Below are 10854 nucleotides of genomic sequence, written 5' to 3' on the forward strand. Positions count from 1 at the left end.
CTTATAGCTTATAGCTTATAGCTTTTTGGAAGTCAGAAATCAGCTTATTCTTTGAGTGGGGCAGGAGATGCTTTAAGAATAAGCTGAAAATCATCTTAAGCTGAAAGTTATAAGCTATAAGCTGTTGAGGCATAAGCTATAAGCACTTTCCCACAGCTCTACCAAACAGGGCCAACTTCTGACCCAACTGACACAACCCTTGGATTGCTCGCTAACGTCATGCTCGTGCGAGAAACAGGGAGCGTGTCTCCCATGCATACAGGGGGCAAAATGTAGAGGGTCAAAAATTAAGCCCAAAACTAAGCATGGACCCAAGCACTAAGATCGCCCTAAAAAGGCAACCAGGGATAAAAAAGGTGCATGGGCCAAAGCCCAAGGGAAGTGGGACAACAAGTGGGCCGAAGCAGGTCCGATCCACCAAGGCTCCAGATGGGCTTAGCGAGGAGAAATGCCCAAGTCAAGTTGCAGAGGCAACGCCTGCAACGGTGAAGTTGCGGAGGAAACATGTGCAGTGGCAGAGTTGTTGAGGCACTTTGCCTCAACGCCGCCATTCCTATTAACTTCGGTTCTACCGCCATTTGAAGTTGTCGAGGGAACATATGCAGCGGCAGAGTTGCTGCGGCACTTTGTCTCAACGCTGCCGTTCTAAGTATCTTCGGCGCCACCACCATCCCAAGTAATGTCGGTGTCACGATCATCCAGAGTTACCAAGGGAAAGAGAAGACCGGGGCAATTAAGTTGCAGAGGCAATACTTGCAGTGCCCAAGTTGCAGAGGCATTCTGTCGGTGCCGCCATCTCTAATATCTTCGGTCATGCTATCTAAACTTGTCGAGGGAAATGACTACCGCAACAACTAGTACCGCAGCAACTAAGTTGCGGAGGGAATATCCTACCAAGTTGATAGCAGCCTTTGAGAGAGGCTTCCCTCTGCAAGTAGAGGCTAATGCCTAGCGTTGACAGCAAGCCCCAAGGCATTACTAGCCTAGGGCTAATAGTAGGCCCCACAGTTCATTTAAGCTGGCGCTGACAGCAGGCCCCAAGACGTACTGGTTGGAGCTGATAGCAGGCCTAGAGATACCAGTTTATCGCAGCAACCCCACGAAGATGAGAGTAGGGTCGCCCGAGTATAAGGGACTCCCTTTCCATTACCCAGGTCATGGACCTGCCTTAGTCGCACAAGCAGGACTAAGGAAGCCCCCTTGGGCTTGGTACTAAGGCACAACATGGTTGATAGCAGACCTAGCTGTGGCCTTCGCCCTGGGAAGCTGGGGAGTTTGTGGTTAGGTGGCTAAGGGTGGAGGCTTCGCTGAGGTAAGCACGAACATAGTCGATAGCAGACTAATGGAGTCCTGAGAATGCATGTACTGGCCAAATAGAACTGAGAAAACAAGTGCAGCGGTGAGGTTCACCGTTACAAGTGCACTTGCTGAGGTTCAAGCTGAAAAGGCAAGTGTAGAGGCAAACACTGCCGCCGCAACTGCACTTGCTAAGGCTCGAAAGGGAGTTGCAGTGCCAAACACTCCCGTTGCAACTACGCTTGCTGAGGCTCAAAAAAGGTAGTTGTGAAAGCAAACAGATAGTACACAGTACATGCAGAAGGACACGTGGCACGTTCAGTCTGGTGGCTCAAGGCAGAATATTCCATGTGATCCTCTGGGACACATGTCTTCTCTCTATTTGGCCACTTTGTGTCCTCTTGGTGCCAAGGAAAAGCCTATGAATAGAACCCATTTCTCAAGGTTCAAAAGAATAATTTTAGGGATTTGAGGAAGATGCTACCCAATTTGGTACTGCCATACACTTCTATTTGGACCATTTCGTTTCACCCTCACCTAGCTACACATTCTCCAATTCCCAGATAGTTGCTGCTACTCATTCTCCAGCCACTTCCACCCTTTTTGGACCATTAACATAGTTCTGTCTCTCTAATCACCTCTCTAACCTTGAACCCGTCCTACACAATTGTCTAAGATATTTTTATCAAAATTTAAGGTGAGTTTGGTTCGTATTTTGAGATAAATTTTAAAAAAAAATTAGGGAGAGAGTTTAGAAATTTTTGTAGTTTGTTTGGTTATATATTTTGAAAATAATTTTGGAGTTTGAGAGTTTAAGATGATTTGATATTTTGTTGTAGTTGAGTAGATATGTGTGGAAAAAAAAAAAGTAATTGAGAATGAGAGAGGAGAGAAAAAAATTGATTGATTGATGTGTAGGAAAGAGAAAGTGATTTTGAAATTTTTTCTCAAAAAATTTCAACCAAACAAAATTTTAAAAAAATTTCTCAAAAATTATATATCTTGAGAACCAAGCCAAACAAGCCCTAGGGTCCATCAAAATTAACAAGAAAATTGTTCACAGTTGTTGTTCACAGTTGTTTTTTTTGAACGCAACTTGTGTTCACAGTTGGGTCCATCAAAACTAACAAGAAAATTGTTCTTTCAAGGTTTTTTTTTTTTTTTTTTTGAAGTGTATCACTATGCTATTTATTTTGTTTTATTCCATTGACTGCAATATTGTGTAAATGGTTATGACATAATTGATTAATTAATTAAAATTAACTAGTTAGATTGGATAATTCACTTACTAAATTTTAATGGAGAATTTTTTTAAAGTCACAGATATTAAGATTTCATAAGATAAAGAACATATAATATTTTCATAATAGTTAAAGTCCTCAACATTTTTATAAAGAAAATTCAATTTAAATAAATTTTGCCCGATTCAAAAAAATTGTCCTGACTTAGAGAAATTCAATTTTTACAGAGAAATTTTAAAATTTTTCTGTGAAATCAAAGAAATTTCTTTGTAATAATTAAAATTTCTTTGCGTCAAAGTCGAAATTTCTTTGTGAAAATATTGACGGATCTTAACTAATAAAAAAATATCTTGAACTTTTCCTATTATACAAAGTTTGAGGATGATGTTTCACTAATTTTTTTCAATTTTAATTGATAATTTTTAAAAAATATATATATATTCTATTCACCATTTTTTGAATTGGAAACGGACTACTGATTAAGATTTTTGAAATTTGAATATTATCTTTCCTTAGGGGCCTATGCTCTGACAAAATGATCTACAATTACTTTAGATAAGGAATGGAAGTCTCTCAATTATTATTTTATTTATTATTTTTTTTTTTTAACATAAAAAAAATGTTTGCGGTGTCATCACGGTACCTGTGGACCTAGGCTCTAGGGTAGCCTACCAGCCTGATTTAACTTAATTCATAAAAAGAGATCCACCATCGAGGTATCAGCGGAGCTTAACCATATGCCACAGACGAGTCCAGATTTCGATCGGATTACAAAATGAAATTACCACAGTAAGCCATTGGAAGAATGAGTACTTCGCTCCTTCGAGAAGTCGAACTTGCGTCACTCCCCGGTGGTGAGGTGACTTGCCTCAAAGTCTTGTTATGAAGGGATATACACCTAATTAGGATAAGATTCGTGTGAACATAATACAAAATTTTCTTGGTTCACATAATATGCCTACGTCTGTGGTTACGGCATTTTCATTATGATATGAAATTGTTACAATAGAAAGAAATGCCATACTTTAATTAATGGACAACATGATAGAATTATGAAATATGAAAATATAAAACTCCAAAATTCAGAGTCAACACTATCAATGGTCGAGTTGAATTTATTACTCGGGTGAATTTGAGTGAGTTTAATAGTTGCATATGTTCTACCCAAATTGTGTTGAGTGATATTCAGGTCCACCCAAGCCCGACTTCCAACTTAAACTTGTCTGTGCAACCCAATCCAATTATAATAAATTGAACTCGTACAAGACCAAAATTGCCCAAATTACTATTTGAAGATTTTTTTTATTTTTTTATTTTGTAACTATGCTAATTAATTTGTTAAAATTAGATTTTATTAATTTTTTTGAGATTAATCATTAATAATATCAAGACAAATATTGCAAGTTGCTAAATTTTGTCCAAGTCAACACCAAATTTAAAAATATATTGTACAAGTATTAAGAAATTTCAGGCCATGCTCAAATTGAATCAACTTGAGTTGAACCGCTAGTTAGACCAACAATTGATGAATTATAGTGTTCATTACTTATCAAAATTTATACTACCCAACAAATCGAAATGACAATCTCTTCATATATATTTTAGTTCTTACCAAAAGAAAGATGAGTTCACCCCCAATGTAATAAGTTATGTTTCTATAAAAACATAAGGACAATACGGTAATTTCTCACCAAAAGCAAAATTTAAAAGTTTGAATAGACCTATATAGTTGTAAAAAAAATAATAATAATAATGAAAAATAACGAAAAATGTAATTTTCAAAACCCACCCAAAGATGGAGAAGAAAGATTCTTAACTAGCTTTTTTATTATTATTTAATGAAATTGAAATGCAACCAACTGGTGATTGTGCTTTTGAAATTGAATATTGTCCCTTAGCAACTGTACTCTTAACAAAATCACCTGCATCTACTTTGAGCACTCGTTTGGAATATTAGTTTTTTTAGTTGATTTTTAAATTTTTTAACTATTTTAGTTAATAAAAAAAATTGCGTTGGAATGATATATGATTTTTTTTTTTAGTTGAATAAATAGTTGTGAGAAAAAAAATGATTGATTGATATATAAGATGTGATATTTTGTCATATTTACTATCTTAGCATTTTTTACCTTTATTAGTTAACTAGTGTATGCCCGTGCCTAAAGGCACGGTGAAAATAATATTAGATTAATCTTCTTCTATCCAATCTTTTATGTAGTACGTGAAAAATTTATTCACAAAATAATTTCAGAGAAAAATTGTTCCTTTCTTATACCATCACTGTTATACTTACCTAAGCTATCAATCTTTCTTGTTCTAATTGAGGAGAGTTGGTCTCATTTGAACTTCGGCTAAAATTTAAAAAGAATATAATTTCAGTGATTGCAATATTAAAAACCATCTCTCATGTCAACTATTGATAGATAATGTTTAAAAAGAAAAGGCATGGAAAGGAAAATCATGCATTGCTACTCACCCCCATTGTGCAAAATTAAAGTGTATCAAAGCCGAAAATATAGCAAGAAAAATGTATCAATTAGTTAAATAAAATGTATGATTAGCAAGCTCATGAACATATTACACTCAAGTCTCAGTAGTATTAGTTAGTTGCAATGCTCATTTCACTTTACTAAGCTTAAGTCTCAGACTCTTCATATTACACTTCTCTCTTGCTAATTACTAAGGAAGAGAAAAATAGAAAGTAAAAATCAACCAAAACAAAAAAAAAAAGAAAAGAAGAAACTAAACCTTAATCAACAAAACCACCTCTCTTTGGGCAATCGCCTAACCCTCCAATCAAGCATATATGTCTATGGATTACACCAATCTGAAAACATCAAGCACTATCTATAATAGTTGCAAAAGCAAAAATCATCAAGCACTAATTGAAAGTTCCAAACACATTATCAGATTTTAGCTCTTAAAACACATTATCAAGCACTAATATTTATAAATGCCTCCCTCCATCATCAAGCACTAATGATTCAACAAATATATTTAATTTCTAAAATTGAGAATGTCAACCTTTTAGAGACATGGAATTCAGCACATAGGTAGATAACTTTTCAAGATGCAATTTGTCTCACACCATTTTATTCATTTATCTGCACTTTTTGCCTCCCTCTATCTCTACTCTCCCTCATCCCACACCCACACACCCTCTCTGTTTTTTAATCTATATAGCAAATATTTTATGCACCCAAACAGATGAAGGAACTAAAGGGTTTGCAGAATTCGAAAGGAAGATTCATCTTAATTTTATATATATTTCATCAACAACAACAACAGCAAAAATAAATAAAACATGTTCGTATTGATTACTCACTGAAGGAACTAAAGGGTTTGCAAAATTCGAAAGGAAGATTCATCTTAATTTTATATATATTTCATCAACAACAACAACAGCAAAAATAAATAAATCTATAAATAAAACTAACAAAGCTCCACTGACTTATGGATATAATGTTAAGGGGATAAAGAGATATGAAAAACTAACAAAAGAGGGAGGGAGAAAGTCAAAAGATGGCATATAGTAATCTTAAAGACCTTAAAAGGGTTGTGTGAACCCTATTCCAATAATAAAAAACTAAAAAAGAAAGTCAAACATCGAGTTTAGTGAATCGAATTGATTCACTTCACGATTTACCGATTTGGTTCACCGATTCACCTACAATTCATGGCTATTTGTGATTCATACAACCTGTTCGTATTGATTACTCACTGTATCAAATCGCAAATTGTATGATTCTAATAACAGAGATTTCAACACATGTCATATTCATATAGATGAAGTCCAAACCATAAAGAAACACAAACAATTATGCCCAACTTCTCTGCACTCCTCTTTCAGTTATCCATAAAGAAATTGAAGAAAAAAAAATTCAATCAACACTACATAAACAAACCTACTAAATGGTAGCTAAAATGACACATGACAAATAATAGGGAACTAATAATTAGACCAAGCAACCATATGACACAACAAATGTTCTGCAATAAGAAATGAGTATATATGCTTTTATCATAAATCATTTTCAATAACTTAGAAATGACAATATTAAATTTAAAAAAATTCGTAAACTAAAAACAGATGGAACAATTTTATTCCCAATGGAAGCCAAGCATCCTATTAAAGAATTGTGATACCTTTAATGGGTCAACATGGTGCATTGAAATGCTATGGACAGCAGCTGCAAAAAACAAAAACAAAAAAATATATATATTCAAATAGCTCCAACTATTCAAATCCTCCCATAAGCACAACGAAAGAAATTTTTTGAGAATACATAAACTGAAATTTTTTGGTATATTGACTCACAATATATGTGAGTCAAAAATTAACCGGGTATATTTCTTCCCTTTAAATTTTTCCCTCCGTCCATCTCCGACAAATATAAAAAATTTCTGGTATATTTGAGAATACATAAACTGCATTTTCTGGTATAGTCTACATATATATAAAGTCAATGAAGTCTACATATATAAAAATTCATGAACTGCATTTTCTGGTATAGTCTACATATATATAAAAATTCTGGTATAGTCTACATATATATTTTCTGGTATATTTGAGAATACATGAACTGCATTTTCTGGTATAGTCTACATATATATAAAAATTCTGGTATAGTCTACATATATATTTTCTGGTATATTTGAGAATACATGAACTGCATTTTCCCTCCGTCCATCTCCGACAAAAATCAAAAATTCACAATACACAAATTCACAATATAGTCTATGGCATCAAAGTCAATGAAGCTCTGTCAATGAAGCTCTGTCAAAGTCTATCACAAATTCAATATACACAAATTCACAGTAACATCAATATTCTATGGCATCAAAGTCAATGAAGCTCTGTTTTATGGAAAACAGAACATGTAGAAGTGGTGCAATGCCAAATCCAAGACTGGATTTGACTGGATTTGGGTCCCCTCCTTTCTGTAATCTTCTTCAAGGATTGGGGCTCTCATCAAATAAACTCCTGGACCCACCGATCTAGGCTTATTTCAGAAACTCCTGGACCATCAGGTCAGGTGTGTAATGACCCTACGCACAAAGAAAAACTTACAAAAAAAAAATATAGTCAAGATTTCGGAGAACCTCACCGATTTGTTGCTGCGATGTCGCCGAACCCACCGATCTAGCAAGGCTACCACCGATCTAGCCGATCTGCTCTTGAATGAGAAAGAGAAAGAGAGAGAGAGAGAGAGAGATGGGTTTGTCTGCTCTTGAAGAACCATGGTAGAAGAACCACCGTAGGATTGATTCACTGTTGTAAATCCACCATTGAAATACAATGTCTCTTAGACATTTTGTAGCTATTGGATTGAATCAATCCTGCGGTTCATATTTTGACAGAGGGACAACAGTCCCATCAGAATTCAAAAACAACTCTCCTTTATTATAATAAATTGAACTCGTACAAGACACGGTGTTAATAAATATCTATATAATAAGTCAAGAGGTTTTTATTTTAAGACATTTTAACCCTCTTAACTTATTAACCTCTTGGGTCAATTTATTATAATGGCAACCCAATCCAATAAATGACATTTGACCCAAGATATTTATTATTTGACCCAAGAGGTTAAGAGGGTCAATTTATTATAATGGCAACCCAATCCAATTATAATAAATTGAACTCGTACAAGACCAAAATTGCCCAAATTACTATTTGAAGATTTTTTTTATTTTTTTATTTTGTAACTATGCTAATTAATTTGTTAAAATTAGATTTTATTAATTTTTTTGAGATTAATCATTAATAATATCAAGACAAATATTGCAAGTTGCTAAATTTTGTCCAAGTCAACACCAAATTTAAAAATATATTGTACAAGTATTAAGAAATTTCAGGCCATGCTCAAATTGAATCAACTTGAGTTGAACCGCTAGTTAGACCAACAATTGATGAATTATAGTGTTCATTACTTATCAAAATTTATACTACCCAACAAATCGAAATGACAATCTCTTCATATATATTTTAGTTCTTACCAAAAGAAAGATGAGTTCACCCCCAATGTAATAAGTTATGTTTCTATAAAAACATAAGGACAATACGGTAATTTCTCACCAAAAGCAAAATTTAAAAGTTTGAATAGACCTATATAGTTGTAAAAAAAATAATAATAATAATGAAAAATAACGAAAAATGTAATTTTCAAACCCCACCCAAAGATGGAGAAGAAAGATTCTTAACTAGCTTTTTTATTATTATTTAATGAAATTGAAATGCAACCAACTGGTGATTGTGCTTTTGAAATTGAATATTGTCCCTTAGCAACTGTACTCTTAACAAAATCACCTGCATCTACTTTGAGCACTCGTTTGAAATATTAGTTATTTTAATTGATTTTTAAATTTTTTAACTATTTTAGTTAATAAAAAAAATTGCGTTGGAATGATATATGATTTTTTTTTTTTAGTTGAATAAATAGTTGTGAGAAAAAAAAATGATTGATTGATGTATAAGATGTGACATTTTGTCATATTTACTATCTTAGCATTTTTTACCTTTATTAGTTAATTTAACCAATTTAGCTCATTCCAAAAACCGCCTAACTAAGCACCAAATCAAAATGACAATCTTTCCATGTATATATAGTAGTACTAGTACATATACAGAACTTTTGTTCATAGAATGCACATAAATTCTCACAATCTTTTCATATGTGAGAGTTTATGTATATTTTGTACACACCAATCCTATGCAAATAGTGTTTCTTAATATATATATATATACTTCAAATAAACTATAAAACCCATAATCAGCGGAAGCATTGCCTAGAAAAAGAGAAGAGTCCTCTTCTTGCTTTTTGACCATCACTTTTTTCTTTGTTATAACCTAACTTCCTACAATTTTTGTGCAAAGTGCTTCAACTTAAAATTGAAGTATGTGTGAAGCTTGGTATTGGGAGTGGACATTATGTTTGTTTAATGAGTACTGTCAATACAAAATGACAATTTTAGCCTCATCACCACCTCTTAAGCTTTGTTTTCTAAAAGGGTAATATTGACATTTCCAATCTTTGAATGGTGGATATTGTTGCTCCAAGAAAAAGGGTGAACAATATTGCTCGACAAAAGAGCAATTCAATCACCAATACCCAAAAGCACTTTTTTAATAAGGAGGTTCAGTTGTCCCTTGCCGTTAAATTTGAATACTTATAAAGCTTTAGAGGCTTCTCCTGACAGTGAATTGTCTTGAGTTGGAGGGAAAATAAAAAAATAAAAAAAATTAATTACCTAGTTAAAGATTGAAAATTATTGTTTAATCTCACCTTTTGTTGTGAGTGTTGGAAATGGTTATAAAATTATGGATAAAATCAGAATTTTTTTCTAAGTTCGGTCTATTTTTTAGGTGGGCTCCGAGTGTCGATTTACTCGGGTCAAAGTGGTAACGCGTTCTATGCCGCGTTGTGATTCACGTGGTATATTTGGTTGCTCAAAACCATTACCGAGTAAATGGGAAATTGAAGCCAAAGTGTGCTCCATGAAAATGGAGTTTTGGTGAAAATTCCTTAAGGTGGTAAATTGGCTTGTCCCACATTGATTTGGTGGGAAGTTTTGAAAGGGTTTATAAGGCTTAGAGTGAGATACTTGGGGTGTGCCCCAAGGGGTACCCAAGTGTTTTAGAGGGAGAGGTTATGGGCAAAATGGGCTAGACCCATTGGACCCAAAAATCACCACACACGCGCTGGACTGTGTGTTTATTGGTTATGCTCAGAATAGTAGTGCATATCGGTTTCTGACTTATAAATCAGAAATACCTGATATAAATGTGAACACTATTATAGAGTCAAGGAATGCTGTGTTTTTTGAACATGTCTTTCCTTACAAGAAAGGACAGGAATTAAGTTCACAGAAAAGAACTTATGATTGTACACAAAGTCAAGAGACGAACATTATGCTCAGAATAGTAGTGCATATCGGTTTCTGACTTATAAATCAGAAATACCTAATATAAATGTGAACACTATTATAGAGTCAATGAATGCTGTGTTTTTTTAACATGTCGTTCCTTACAAGAAAGGACAGAAATTAAGTTCACAGAAAAGAACTTATGATTGTACACAAAGTCAAGAGACGAACATGTCTTTCCTTACAAGAAAGGACAGGAATTACAGGAATTAAGTTCACAGAAAAGAACTTATGATTGTACACAAAGTCAAGAGACGAACATGTCTTTCCTTACAAGAAAGGATAGGAATTAAGTTCACAGAAAAGAACTTATGATTGTACACAAAGTCAAGAGACTAATGACAATCAAACACAAGAGACTAGTAATAGTCTCGACCAATAGGATTTAACT

General features: G+C 33.8%; 1 long non-coding RNA gene across 2 annotated transcripts; it reads right to left on the reverse strand.

Moving 5' to 3' along the window:
* Positions 1 to 5051: 5051 nt before the first annotated feature.
* Positions 5052 to 7918, reverse strand: LOC145823476 (uncharacterized). 2 transcript variants are annotated; one of them, XR_014365759.1, is made up of 3 exons: positions 7646 to 7918; positions 6684 to 6727; positions 5052 to 5364 (listed from the first exon to the last, which is right to left on the reverse strand). It is a non-coding gene; the product is annotated as an uncharacterized LOC145823476 (long non-coding RNA). The 2 variants fall into 2 exon arrangements; XR_014365758.1 differs by lacking the exon at positions 5052 to 5364 and having other exon boundaries at positions 6524 to 6727; positions 7646 to 7913.
* Between the last annotated feature and the right edge of the window lie 2936 nt (positions 7919 to 10854).

Source organism: Camellia sinensis, chromosome 4 (assembly GCF_055761805.1).
Source record: "Camellia sinensis isolate YWXY chromosome 4, ASM5576180v1, whole genome shotgun sequence".
NCBI lineage: Eukaryota > Viridiplantae > Streptophyta > Magnoliopsida > Ericales > Theaceae > Camellia > Camellia sinensis.